This window comes from Sabethes cyaneus, chromosome 2, assembly GCF_943734655.1.
Source record: "Sabethes cyaneus chromosome 2, idSabCyanKW18_F2, whole genome shotgun sequence".
Classification (NCBI taxonomy): domain Eukaryota; kingdom Metazoa; phylum Arthropoda; class Insecta; order Diptera; family Culicidae; genus Sabethes; species Sabethes cyaneus.
The window spans coordinates 95,291,387-95,307,022 of record NC_071354.1 but is presented as its reverse complement, the minus strand read 5'-3'; positions in this window follow the sequence as shown (position 1 = coordinate 95,307,022).

The following is a 15,636-nucleotide window of genomic DNA, read 5'->3' as shown; positions in this document are numbered from 1 at the left end:
AGACACACTGTGCCTCCTTTCCTATTTGTATACGACCTTAGTTTCCACCGGGGTTGGTTACCTGATCTCCGCTAAGGTTGCTCGTATTCCGGCTGGTACCACGTGGAGGTAGGGATAGGAGTTGCTGGATAAGAGACTAAGGACCACTATGGAATCTGTTTTACGCATTATCCAACCATTTATCAACCTATACCTATACTTATATACCAAGAAGCTCAAAATCGCGAAAAATCTTCGATTGAGCGACTCTGAGGCAGATTTGTTGGGTTGTGCTTTTTGGGTACAAATGGGATCGAATGTGTGTTTAGGAACGATTGTGTGTTTTGGCGTAAACACGCATTGTTCATCTGCATGATGTTTTTGTAGAAACAGGATCAAAATTTTCTTCACACATTCGTTCTGGTACACATCTTAATTTGTAGCCAAACTAGAGAGCTTGAGCCATGACTTAGAAATACCGCTCCCGGCATTGTACAGCATCACTTTCTGTTCAAACTTGTGTTTAAACTTGTAGTTTATGTTCAGAGATACAGTAGAGCTATCCATGGAATAGTATCGATCATTTCCGGGAATGTGCGTCTTCGAAATGTTTTGTAGATGTAATGGGGGGCTCTGTAGCCGCAAGGTTACCGAGTCTGCTTTGACAAGCGAGTGGTCGTGGGTTCGAATCTTAGTAGAATCAAGCCATTCGGTGTCAAGTGACTTTAGCATGGGTTTATTCTCAGGCCCCTCCATTTACCCTTCCTTCGTGCTGAATTATATATTTACCCTCTGAAGCCTCTTGACAGTGCAAATGTCCCTCCTATAGTTAAGTGTACTGGTCAGAGGTACGAATGAGTCCTCGCCTGGGACGGCTATAATATGGGATAGTGCTGGCAGCGAGGAATAAGTGGGTAAAGTAGATCAAGCTTTGAAGGAAGGGTAAACCCCAATACACGCAAGCACGCATACAATTTAAAATAAGCATATCGCTCACTCAATAGCGATTATAGCAAAAAGAAATGCAGTGCAGGTCATACAGCAAACACCCGGGCGATATTACAATAGATCAACTATACTGGTCGCAGTAATGAGTCCACACATGAAAAAAAAAAAAAAAATGGTGGATACAGTAGAGTTTTTTTTTGCGGCATCCCGTTGGCTCACGGATTTCTTGTAGTTGAAAGCACGAGAAAGAGGACGAAGTTCTTCTGCGTCCATAATTTTGGCTAGTCTTCCACTACCTTGCTTGTGAGTAGTTGTTGGGGATCTTAGGATATGGTAAACAGTTGAAGCTGCAACATTTTCGGTTTTTAAATGTTGTACCGTACACCGTATGTCCCCGATCTATGGTGGTACAGAATAGTAATTAGAACTGGATTAGATTGGTAGTCTTCCAGGGAAAAATGTGTGTTGTTGACGTGAAATAAATGATTTCGCAACTCTAAAAAGTTCTTTGTTTATAGGTATTTTAAAAAGTTTAGATCCACGGTAGTTAGATAAAGCTTTGGAAAGGTATTTGCAGCTGCGCACAGACAAACAAGACCAAAGCAAAGCCTAGGTGCTACATTTAGTTATCGAAACTTGACCTACTGTTTTTATACGACAGACTTCGCAGCCAGCTGTTAGAGTACAGGACAATTGCAGGGCCAGTTGCTACGATCCTATTGACTCTAGCAGCCTCTCCCAGCCGGATTCGAACATACGACTACTGGCTTATTAGGCCAGCGTCATACCTCGAAGCCAACTGGGAGGTTTGGATGACAAACAAGACTATGGATTCCAAAATGTACAAGAGTGACTGAAAATATAGTAGAAAGCCAAAACGTATTCTTTCGTACGTTAAAGCTCAAAATGCATCTGTAAACTTTTGGCCTGATTTGCAAGCTGCCACCATAGTGGAGAAGTATTATAGCGGTATCGAGACGAGACGGGGTGGATTTCTTGGAAAAGAACACCAATCAACCCAGCTGCCCTCAATTCTGCCCAATTAAAAAATATTGAAGAAGAGTGGAAAGGTGACTCGAGATGTAACACAGACACTGGGCAACCTTATTTACATTGACGTGCCCACACAGGAGCGCGTCACTCACGACCTGCGGCTTTCTTAGCCTAAATCTAGATAAGGACAGCGAGCATTTGGTGATCAAATACTGTTTGAGGAATTATGCCAAATGGCGTTATGCTAAATAGCTTTATGTTAAATGACTTTACGCCAATTGGGTAACCCCTCAAAAGACCGGAATGTTATCAACACTATGCAGCAAGTTTTCATCGTCGTCGTCGGCTCATTTTATTGGTAACATATAAAGTTTCGGAAAGAAGAATACCTGTTATGAAATCTTCATTATTTCTAAATTTTTAATAAGACGTACAAATTAAAATCGAGAATTAGCGTCGTTTTTGAACCAAAATATGACGCTTTCCTCAAAGCTGAATAATTGTCCATTGGCCATTACGAATTTATTCTATGTGAGCTTTTCATCAGTATTTCAGTTAACTCTAAATGCAAACAGTAAGATATCTTTGATGTAAGAAAACATAAAAAGGTAAATCTTCGTAAACTCGTTGATGAATAGTCGAAAGCCTCAAATACACATCACGGGTGAAGGGTGTACGGAACAAAACAAGTACATTTCTCCGAAGTTTGTGCAAAGGCTTACGTGTCAGATTCCGAGCTAACACAAACGGTATTGATTTTGTGAATCGTTCAATCCGAAAAATAACCAATCAAGATAGGAATTCTCCGGAATGTCGGCTAGCTCGAAACCGCACTTTTCCATTTTTCATTGTACCGTGAATTTTCGCAGAGGAAATCCTTTCAGAAATCCAATTTGATTTATTGACAGCGGGTGTGTATCCCTTTCAGTTTTTCGCTTTGTTCGGCACTACGGCAAAGTCGACCGTCGTTTGTCGGCTGAAACGGAGGCCAAATCCTATTCGTCAACCATCCGATAAGCCAATCATATGTGCTCAGCGAGGTACCGTCGCACGTGCAGCATCCGAGTTTGCCGGCACCTGCGAGGATATTTTTCTCGTAATTTTTTGTTAAAAATTACAATGGTTCGGTCCGCTGGACAGTATCGTTTCAAGAGGATTTCACGGGTAGGTAATCTTTCACATTTTGATACATTCTATGATGCGTGAGACGGCATCCGTCACACGGTGTCTATTTGTTAAAAATTTCACACTCACACAAGAAAACTTAATGGATCAAAAATGTGAAAGGTAAAGACAACACATTTGAAACTTCCTTAAATTGAATTGAGTTTATAGAATATAAAATCCCCCCTGTAGACATATCTTGACAAAGCATTTTCCTAAAGCTGCAAATGTTTCCTTTTCAATCAAAGCCCTCTAACCAAAGAATAAGTCTCTAGTCGGTAATTACCAGTTTCCCAAATTACCCGAAGAGAACAACGTGCCGAGAAAAAATACAGCAGGGTACAATTTGAATTGCTCTTTCTTTACTTTGAACGAATCTAAACTTGTTATAAAGCCGTGTATTTGTACGAGTGCTTTTTTATTCAATTCCGGAAAAAGTTTTGCTACTTGTGAATAAACAGTAAGGGCAGCTTTTTATTTTGTTTTTCACTTGTTAAATGGTTTCCTCTGCAACGATGCTGCTTAACTCATGGTAGGGGAAATCCTCGAAGTCGTGACTTTTGGGATTGAATAAGATCCAAACATCACTGTTAGTAGGCTCAGTAACAATACTCACGGTATAGACAGCTATTATTCTATAATTAAATTTTGTACCTAGTTTCCAGTACTTAGTATACAGAAAGCAGTTGCATTTGCTAATAAAACAAACATATCACGTAACGTTCATCCTGTGGCTTTGGCTTGTATATGCCACTGAGTCCCCATCCTCGCGGCCACCATTCATAGAAATAGGCTCCATATTTGTATTCACCTCTCGGTAGCAGCAGCACCAACACTTAATAGCAATCGTTGATATCTTCCGAATTATACTTAGTTAGAGCACTGTGCGGCACGATTTTCTATTTATTCTTCACCGTGCCTGAATTACGATAAATAAAGAAATATGAAAAATGGAAATTCTTTTTCTTTGCCACTCGGTTTTCGCTTACAGCTGCTAAAAGTGATCTCCCTCCGTCGAGTTACGTACAGTCCAGCCGAGCCTGTAGGGAGACCACCTCCAACAAACTGATGCCTACTGTCGGCATTCGGAGTTTCCTCGAACGGCGTCGTTCAAAACATTTCGGAAGACTTGTAAAAACTGCACCGTCGAACAATTGGAAGCTTCATTCATTCCTCGATGCCCGTGTATACTGTTTCTGTCAGTTGAAGATTTCGAGATATCTTCACTCCGGACTGTATTGTACATGTGCACACAGAACATCCTTTCTCCTCCACCGCCGCCGGTAGTATCCGCATTTCTATGAGCTCGCGGTGGATGCTCATCCACCCGCACATTCGCAGCCGGCGGGGATGATGTTGTACCACACCGGATGCTACCGAGCTTGATGGACTGCCGCTGGTGTCGGTAATGGAAAATTCTTACGTGCCAGGAATCGAAATGTCGCTGGTTGAGCTAGCGACTCTTTTAATAAAATGTATGTAACCGGTGGAAGTTGCTTTACCGAGTTACATGTCGGCAGCAAAGTTATAGGAGTACTAAGATGGCTGATTTTTTCCGGCAAGTTATCATTGGTCCCTTTGATGAAAAAAAAATTTTTTTTTATTCAAGTTTGGTTTAGCCTGACCGCGAAAATAATCGAATAGAAAAATTTCTTATTTCTTTCTGTTGAAATGGTTGTGGTTAACAACAAAGTTCCAAGGGGTCAGTCCCGGCGTAGTGGTTAGCATTCACGCCTCTCACGCCGAGGGCCCGGGTTCAAATCCCAACCCCGCAGAAGTCACGAATGACCCAAGCTGTTAAAGTGACTATAATCTAACAAAAAAAGAAAAACAAGGTTCTAAATAGCTGTTTTTGTGTTCTTGTCTATTTATTACAATCTATTTATACAAAGAAACACTCTATTTGTTTGCTTTATCACAAGAAAATAAAATAATCGAATTGCGAAGACACATTATCGATTTGTGTTCACAACTGGAGCAAGTTTTAGGCATATGATAGGTAAAACTGTGTAATGAGGCACATTTTGTTGGAAAAACAGTCTCAAACTGCCCCTTCACACTTAAATTTTTGTTACCGAATTCTGAGCAGACGAACGTTCGGTAAAATTCGATGGTGCCAATCGACGTTTACGGACCATTAGTAATGTTTGGCATCAAAAAATTTTTTTACCGAACGTTCTACTGCTCAGAGTTCGGTAAAATTTATGGTAATTTACCGAACTCGGTACTTTTTTTTAAGTGTGTTGATTTTTTCACGAAAGTTATTGCCCAGCGAGGCTTGAATGGTTCCCTCATCATCCATCAAATCAGGTAATTTTGACAAAACTTCTTCTAGCAGCAAAGAGCCGGGGTGCCACTGGCTGCATCAAGAATCCATCTCTACTCGGTACATTTCAAAAGAAAGAAACTGGGCTATTCGTCGCCAATTCGTTGAGCGACTCGACATACGCAAGTCGGGTTCAAAAGTCTGTAGAGGAACGGTCTGATTAGCGTTTTACATCATCAGCTTTGTGCGGCAGCGTATGCTTCTTGATCGAAACATCTTGCGTAAGGAACAGTAGTCTCGATTTGCAGTTTGAATGCGTCGTTGTATCTTCTTACTAGTATTATTATCGGCGGAGTGCAGAGAACCCAAATATATGAACTCATCAACCGCCTCTAGTTCATCGTCGTCAACAGTCACTGTCCGTGGCAGGCGAATGTTGTTTTCTCAGGAGGCTCTTCCTACCATATATTTGGTTTTTGACGCATTAATTTGTATCACAATCCTCCTAGCCTCCATTTTTAATCTCGCGTAGTTTGTCTGCGTCCGTCCCAAGGACTCTAGTAATGATATCGAGGTCGTCTGTAAAGGCTAGGAGTTGATTACTTTTGCTGAAGATCTTTACTCCTGTTTGCCCGCTCTCCGAATAAGACCATCGATAACAACCCTACTAGCACAGTTGTTACAAACCAGTTGTGGCAACCGATTTATGACTACATTTAGTCATAAATAAGTTTCTGCAAACAGAAGTGCCAAAAGTGTGCTACTTGGGAATGTTTAATAACATATGGGACAGTCCATCCCCTTTGCCGCAACTATTAGCGCAATTCGAAGAAACTCGAGAGTGTCCCCGAAACTCACACCTAGCACATCACTCGCTCCAGGGTAGCTTTGATCAGCTACGTCAGTTTTTTTTCGGAAAACCATTATCGCTCATAACTGTTCACGCTGAACTGTATCGTATGCTGCCCTGAAATCCACGAAACTATGTTGCATGGGTACATTGTACTCCCGACATTTCTGGATGATTTGTCGAAGAATAAAAATTTGATTCGTAGTAGCACGGACCCCCATAAAGTACGCCTGATGCTACCCTACGAATTCTCTTGCTATTGGGGATAGACGACGCAACAAAATCTGGGAGAACACCTTGTAGGCGGCGTTGACCAATGTGATTCCGTGGTAATTACAGCAATCTAGCCGGTTTCTGTAGATGGGAAAGACTATACCTTCCATCCACTCCTCCGGTAGTTTCTCCTCTTCCCAAATCTTGGAAGTTATCGAGTGAAGTGCTGTTACTAGCGGTTCTTAGCCATTTTTGAAGAGTTCTATCGGGAGTCGGTTTTTTTATCTGGTGGCTTTATTATTCTTTAGCAGACCTATTTTTCGCAGGATAACAACAAACTTTGAGATCGAGAGCCGGCAAGTTGTTGTCGTTTGTAGGTCCTCCTAGGTTATGTTCCGTTACGTCTCCTTCTGTTATACCACCGTTGAGATCCTCATTGAAGAACTGCTTCCACCTGTCGACCACCTCGCGTTTGTGATTAGATCCCCTCCCTCGTTCCTGGCACATGTCAGATTTAGGTGTGTAGCACTTATGAGTTTGGTTGAGCTTCTCGTAAAACTTGCGCGTTTCATTGGCGGAATAGTTGTTCCAGCTCCTCATGAACTCTGTCCTCCTTCTGGCGCTGTTTCCTCCTCAGGCTCGTGGCCAACTCATTCCGTGCTCGTAGATACTTGACCAAATTCTCTCCCTTGAAAATGCTTAGATAGTTGTTCCAAGCTCCTTTTCCGTTCTATCGCTTGTTGGCATTCCCTGTCAATCCGAACATTTCGTGCGCTGGAGGTTTCCTTATCTAGCACCGCGGTTGCGGCCTCATTGACGGCCGAGCGCATCAGAGCCGATCATATGTAAACCATATTACAACGCTCCGCATAATATTGGAGCAGATCAACGAGTTCCAGAACTCTATTCTGTTGGTGTTCGTTGACTTCGACGAAGCATTCGATCGATTCAGCCACGAAAACATCTGGGGCGTACTTTGGGGTAGAGGAAATCTAGATAAACTGGTCTATCTCATCGAGGCGCAGTATGAGGCGTACTCGTGTAAGGTTTTGCACAACGGCGTCTTGTCCAACTCTATAAGGGTTATTGGTGGCGTGAGACAGGGCTGTATTTTGTTACCCGTGCTAGGTCGCGGACACCCCTAGGGTCACTTTATGCTGTCAGTTGTGGATGCACACTCAAATGTTTCTAGTAGGAGCATGGAACATGGAAAATGGAAAGTATGTTAGCACCGACGATGTTGCTATAACGAGGATTTATAGTTTGTCGTGTTGGTTCGTATAGTGGAAACTGCTCACTTTTGGACAACGGTCAACAAAGTAGACTTTTGAACGACGAAGAATGACGATTCCTTTTTGAACCCGTTTACCGATACTTATTTAGGACATGCAATGGAACAGGTCGTTGTTTCTAGCAAAAGACCATCTTGCCTAAACTGCACATTTTTTTATCTACTCTAAAGGGCATTGCGACCATTAACAAATTTGTCTTGGGGAAGAGGGTGGTACTAACGGTTTGGCAACTTTAGACTTCCGATGAACTACGATGACGATGGCGGCGATGGTAACTACGATGAGGATGGCGATGATGAAAACTACGATGACGATGGCAATAAAGAGAACTCCGATGACTATAGCGATGCTGCAACTACGATGGCTACGAATCCGAATAGCGATGGTAAAACGAAGCGATCTCAGCCCCCTGGGCAATGACAGAGCAAAGCGGCAGAAACCTGTACTAGGCCTGCGGCTTGTAAACTGTTAGATGGTTGAACTGTCGGCTGGGAAGGTTTTCCGTTTGAGTTTACCGGCTGTATTTGCTGTCGATGTTATCAGTGTTGCCGGTGAATGTGTCTCCGGCCGCTATCACACCAGCGCCACCAGGTATATAGACGTCTTCCGGTGGGTCCCCTAGCCCACGTTCGCGTCTTTGCCGCTAATATATAATGGCGGCCTGCCAGGTATATGCAATGGCAGACTGTCAGGGCATCGCAATAGCGAGTAAATGTGTTCAGCACCTTTTGTGTCGCTGAGAACAAAGCCTGCCGGAAGAGAGTTCTCTGGTATTTGTCCAGAAACAAAGAAAAAGGCCCTACTGGACCTGTCTTCCGCATTAGTACCACCATTTTGTTGTTATGCAAGACCACCCCGCGATGATTAAGTAAACTGTATTGCCCCCATATAGTATTTATAATTTACCTGTTTCAGATGGCCGACGTTAATAAATTATTATACTCCCTTTTAAAAGGGTTCACTCTGCTATTACCTCTGTTAATATCTAAAAATTAGAACACTTGATTATATATTTTCTTCTCATTAATTATAAAAACTCACTACCTTATCTAGTAACCAAATTTTTCCTAATCTACTGTAATTAACTACTTTTCATTTATCACTATCTCTTTTGACTTCCTATTAACATTGACTTTCGACTAACCACTTTCTGTTTCCACCTTCTATCTTTAAATTCCGTGTGCCTCCAAAATTACGAGGACTTGATCACGCGCGCACTTCACTACGTTCAAGAGTCCCAGACGGAAAGAACCGTGCCGGCCCCGACGGGTACCTTATAAACCGGCCAACTCTTGAGCAGTAGCCGAAACGAACCGAATGCTGACATTTGTCTATTTTCCACTTTATAGCAAACCAATCGTTTCTGTAACGTCATCGATGAATATTCCCTCCACCAAATTTATGGTATGGAAAATTTAGACTATACGTTCACACTACTTGTAAGCATTTGCGTGGGGAAAGGGGAATTTGACAGTAAAATGATCTAAACTTGTATTATGAGTAGAATGTATATTCTCTGAGGGTGAACTGGTGGCTCTCGTTTTAAAAATAGGGTAAATTGGCTCTGTGGTGGAGCCACAGACAAATAATAATGGAATTTCCTGTTACAATTTTAACACCGCTGAGTAACAGTACTCATCGTTATGGATGAGATATTATATGAGATAAACTAAATCTATGGCAGTGAACACTGACAATCCCACCAACTTCACAATAGCGGAACAACAAGCCGAGCTGGTAGACGCCTTTCAATAGCTTGGTAGCCAGACAACGGTGGTAACAGGCCACACGGATCAGGAAAGCCAGGAGTGCCTTTGCAGGTCTGTGAAACATTTGGCGCTCAAACCAGATCACTTTACATACGAAAACCCGAATTTTCAACCCAAACGTTAAATCCTTACTATTGTATGCCTGCAAAACGTGGTGTATTTCAGTGGAGACAACAAAAAAACTTCAGGTATTTATTAATCGGTGCCTGCGATATATCACCCGTGCCTTACTTACTGATGTGTCCATGTCCGCCGGCCCGGCAGAACAAAGGGATGAAATCAGAGATGTCCACTGCTGACGGTTACCCGCGATGGCTTTTATCTGTCGCCAGGGTTCTCGTCCACAGCTCGGATGTCGTTGGCTAAGCTGCGTCGCCATGAACCTCTGGGTCTGCCTCTTCTACGCTGTCCTTGTGGATTCCAGTCGAGTGCTTCTCTGCAAACCTCGTTCGCTCCTTTCCTCAAGGTGTGTCCGATCCACTTCCACCTACGTTCACGAATTTCTGTGGCTATCGGCCGTTGATGACATCGACGATGGAGTTCCTCATTGGATATCCAGTTATCAGGCCTCCAGGTATGAATGATATATCGCACCGGTTAATGAATACTGCAGTTTTTGCGTTGTTTCCACTGCGACGCACCACGTTTTGCAGGCATACAGCAGTAGGAATTTAACGTTTGAATTAAAGATTCGGGTTTTCGTATGTAGAGTGATCTGGTTTGAGCGCCAAATGTTTCGCAGACCTGCAAAGGCACCCCTGGCCTTCCTGATCCGTGTGGCTATATCAGTCTTGGTACCACCATCGGGCGTTGTCTGGCTAGCAAGATATTGAAAGGCGTCTACTTGCTCAACTTGTTGTCCCGCTACTGCGAATTTGGTGGAATTGTCACTCGTGGTGGCCTGAAAACTGGATATCCAATGAGGAACTCCATCGTTGATGTCATCAACGGCCGATAGCAACATAAATTTGTGAACGTATGTTGAACTAGATCAGACACACCTTGAGGAAAGTAGCGAACGAGATCTGCAGAGAAGTACTCGAATGGAATTCGCAAGGACAGTGTACAAGAGTAACACCAAGAGGCTCATGGCGACGCACCTTAGCCAACGACATCCGGGCTGTAGGCGAGAACCTGTCCTGCCGGCAGGTAAAAGCCATTGCGGGTAACCGTCGGCAGTGGAGATCTCTAATTTCCTCTCTTGGTTCGGCTGGAACAGAGGACATTGACACATAAGTAAAAACACGTTAGATTAAAACTTCTCGGTCGGTGGTTTCTACAGTAGGTGGAGGAAGAGGCACAATTTGTGTCTAAAAAATAGACCAACCCATGTCGCTATGGTTAATAAGGGGGGTTGTGCAGACTTCTTTTGTCCAGCGCCTCTGCGGTTCAAAGGTACACGGGTACCAGTGAGCGACACGCCCTGGCAGGTGTTGTGGGTTCGAATCCGGTTATAATCTCTGATTACAGCTTGGTTCGACTCATGCACCTTCCAGCATTGGACAAAAGATAGGAGTCACAACGACAACTTGTTAAGCATAGCTACCTATTACCCCCCCTTCCTTTCCACCCTTCCCCTTCACTCCCGGAAAAAAATCCTTCTTCATTACTTTCCCTTACCGTCCCTTCATCAATTGTAGAATCATCGTTTCAAAAAAAAAAAAAAAAAAAAAATATTAATATATGCCTGACCGCATTTCAAGGTCATGACTAAAGTCACGAGTTTGGTCAATGGACACATAAGTAAGTAAACATTTGGCATAACGTCATTTGGCACAATCATAACAGACCATTAGGCATAACGGTCATTGGGCATAACTCCTCAAACAATGTTTTATCGGCGAATTTAATGGCAAAAATGATATTAAATACTAAATTTAGCAAAGGTGGCTAATGTAAAAGGATTAAAAGATTACATTGTTTTACTGATTAGAATAATCTCTCGAAGGTGAAAAAGCCGATAATAGTTAGTGCACTAAGCTTAGTAGTGGTTTTTAAAATTTACCCTAGCTTATGCAATCTAACGGGTGACAACTAAAATTTTGGAATTTTTTCGAGACCCCTGTACTCAACAACAAACGAGCTCAGAGAGAAATGAGAGTATGTATGTGTTAGTTCTCTCTTTTCTCTTTTTGTCAATATTTTTTGTTTTGTTTATACTTACCCAGTTTTGTTTAAAATGGCGTCGAAACGAGAAGCATTTCGCGAGCGCGTTGTACACTTCTACCGTTTCTACATAAACATCATGCAGATGGACAATTCGTGTTTTGGCCGGATAGAACATCATCGCATTACGCCAATAAAACAATACCGTATTCAGACCCATTCGATCTCATTTGTACCCAAAAACCACGACCTGAAAAATCTGTCTCAATGCGCCTCGACTAATCGAGGATTTCTTCGGGATTTTGAGTTTCTTGGTGTACAAAAATAACTGGAGAGTTACGAATTGCAAATAGTTGGTTGGTAGAATCCAGAGATGCCTTCGTAAAGTTGACATGACGACTGTATAACGCTCCAGTTCGGACATCAAATCAAAGTTTTACCGAACAGGCAATTACGGACCGTTTTCAAATATACCCTTTTTTTCAACAATGAACAATATGTCTTTAATTTCGGTAAATCAAATCTTCTTCATGTATCTTTGTCTTTTTTTTTGACAGCCTGAGAAAAAAAATTCAAAATTTTAGTTGTAACCCGTTATTAATATTTTTTTAAAATTAACATCTCTGACTTCAATACCCGAAATGAAGATTCAAATATTTCAGTGGTTTAACAGTGGTAACAAATGCAGTAGGTAACAGCAATGTGCCGTTGTTTTATTGTTTGCAGTAAAACGTTTCATATATTCTCAACTTCTTTGTGCTGTGCTATGTTGGAATCGGTCCAGTGACAATGGATCTTATCTTTCACGTATGCAATGTTTATTTAAAGTTTTTCTCGTACGTGTTCTCCTGGCAGCAACTGTAAATTTGAATAAACTGCTGAAATATGCTCCGGACCGACAGCGGACTCTTCCGGTCTAGTCCTTGTGCTGTCTGGTTGTCGAGTTTTTCTTCCACGCTCGCACAATACCGCAATTCACTATGACTGTTTTCTCAAATTATCCATCACGTTTTTCTTTCCGCTCAGTTCCACTTGGACGAAGTTTTACTTTCTTTTTTGTTTCTCCTTTGCCGAAACCGAAACGACAAGCGCTGAAAGGGAAACTGCTTATTTTCCAATTCTGATGCTATCCTCACCAAAATGGTTATGATAGAACTAATCTTTTACACCATCCAATTATTTTTATTCCCGGCTACAGTTTTATGATGAATAGAAAGTTGGAAAGTCGGAAACTTTTCCGAGTTCTTGTGTTCGTGCAGGGAGAAGCAATGGAGCGACGACTTGTCGGGGAAAAAAATGATCAAGAAAGTTTTCCACTGTTTGCATTAGGAGGCGGTATCACCGAGGTATGGTTTCACAGTCGAAGTATATTTGGGACTGCTGCCAATAATAAAGTCACGTATGTACCACCGGGTTTCCTGGCGCTGTTTGTCTTCATTGAGTTAGTGCAATTCGTGATGTAGTTCCTCGTGCAGCTCTAGCTTTTACAACTCTACCCGGAAATGGAGGTACCGTGCTTCGGATCAGTAAAATTCTGCTCATATAGCCAACTTGATTTACAACTGATGTGACAAGTTTGATAATTTCTTAAAGTTTTCTTTGAGCATTTATCGTTACTCATGCAGTTACAATTGACTCCGGTAATTGACATTAGTACTAACTGTTGCCAACTTTTATTATTATCTTACTTTCAATTTTATTCGGATTCTTAGCGATCAATATTACCTGACCTAATAAAAAGTGTTGTGGCAGATTTAAAAGATAAGGAACATCTTACGTCTCGCAGAATACGTCCCAAACTTGCTCAACAACTTTGAACAGTTTCGATTCAAACACTCGTTTGTTCACAGCCTTCGTTGTCATCGAAACAAGCCCAAAAGTGGAAAAATAACTCCCAAAATGTAATAAATAGAACACGCTAACCCAATTTATATCCCCACAGGCAAGATATTTCTACGAATTACATTTCTGCTTGTTATTACCCGCCCGCAAATATAAATTCATTTACAGTTGATTAACTTTATCCGCAACCGGAGAGCTTTTTCACGAAACAGAAAAAACGATATTCCTGCTCAACAAAGCAGAAATCACAATAAAAAATGCCTAAATATGTATACCCCAGCTTCCCAGTAACATTCGTTAGAGCAATTCAAAGCACGGAGAAGTCTCGGAGCTTCATCGAATCATTCGCAATTCTTTTTCGTTAAGAACGAGACACTGAATATGAATGGCAAAGCATATAGGTACGATTTGTGGAAACTGAATTGAATATTATTAAAATGCAGTTTATACGAGTTTTCGCTCTATTTTGTTTTAATTTTTTTTTTACGTAGACGTTATTTATTGAGGAGCGATGAACCTTAGTGAAGATTGAGTAATCAACTTATCCATTCTATACTAAATGCTAACTTCATTCAGTCACTTAGCTAAAGGGTGGCCCACTTCAAATTGCACCACGGAAGAAACGCTGTAGAAAATTACCTAATTGACCGACCCTTTTCAAACTTTCAGGCAACAAAATATAACCCATTAGTAAGCTTTTGGCATATTTGTTTCATTCAACTTCAATACCATAACCGTATACGGACAACCACGCACTTGGTTGAGGAATCGTCAAGCCACCAAGGCTCACCCCTGGCAAACGCTCAAAGCCGATGTCCTGTTTTCGCCAGTATCCGATCAACGGACCTCGCTTAGCTCCAGGATTTCAAGCTTCAGGCGGTTGGCTTCCCTTGCAAGTGGAGCCAGCTTACACTGCTGGGCAACGGTCAGCATATTCCATGTTCCGATTCGTAACTATGTTATCAAGCTGAAGGTCGTTGCCAATAATCCAGATCGGTATCTCCTGCTTCATTTTCTTTAACGTCTCTTCTCTGTATGCGTACGACAACCAAGGTTGCATACTCCAGCTGGCACCACATGGAGGTAGGAAAATTGGTATTAGTGAACAGACGTGGCAGATTTGCAAATGTTCACCCTTTACCAGTCTAAAAATCGCATTCAAACCAGTTCTCCAAATTTTTGTTTATAGAATTTTTTCTCCATGCGAAACAGCTTACAGAAGTTTCCAATCAATTGTTATCTTGTAGAAACCTAGTTAATAAATCAAGCAATGAAAGAGTTGTAATCGTTAAAAAATTGATAACTTACTAACTTAACCAAAAAGCACATAATCACGCTAAGTTCAAATACTAAATGTACTTGCTTACTTAGGTGGCTTGCCGTCCTAAGACAAAGCCTGTTGAACAAAGTTTCTCCATGTAATTCGGTTGAGGGCTACCGCTCTCCAATTCCTCGGACACCGAGTACTCTCCGCCAGATCTCGCTCCACCTGGTCTAACCATATTGCTCGCTGCGCTCCTGGTCGTCTTGTTCCTACCGGATTTGAGGCGGACGCCATCTTTGCAGGGTAGTTGTCCGGCATTCTTGCAACATGCCCTGCCCGTCGTATCCGTCCAGCTTTAGCCACCTGCTGGATACTGGGTTCGCCATAGAGCTGTGCGAGTTCATGGTTCATCCTCCGCCTCCATACTCCGTTCTCCTGTACGCCGCCGAAGATCGTTCTTAGCACTCGTCGTTCGAAAACTCCGAGCACTCGCAGGTCCTCCTCGAGCATTGTCCACGTTTCATGCCCGTAGAGAACAACCGGTCTAATAAGCGTCTTGTACATGGTGCACTTTGTACGGGGACTTAGTCTGCTCGACCGCAATTGCTTGTGGAGCATAGTAAGCACGACTTTCGCTGATAATACGCCTCCGAATCTCACGGCTGGTATCATTGTCCGCCGTTACCAGTGAGCCAAGGTAGACAAATTTATCGGCTACCTCAAACTCATAGCCGTCGATCAATATACTACTGCCCAAGCAGTGTCGTTCGGCCTCGGTTCCGCTGGCCAGTATGTACTTTGTTTCAGACGTATTTACCTTTAACCCAATCTTTTCTTCCACTCGGTTCATAACACCTTGCAGCGCTATGTTGAACAGCAGGCATGAAAGACCATCACCTTGACGAAGCCCTCTGTGTGATTCGAATGAACTTGACAATCCACCCGAAATC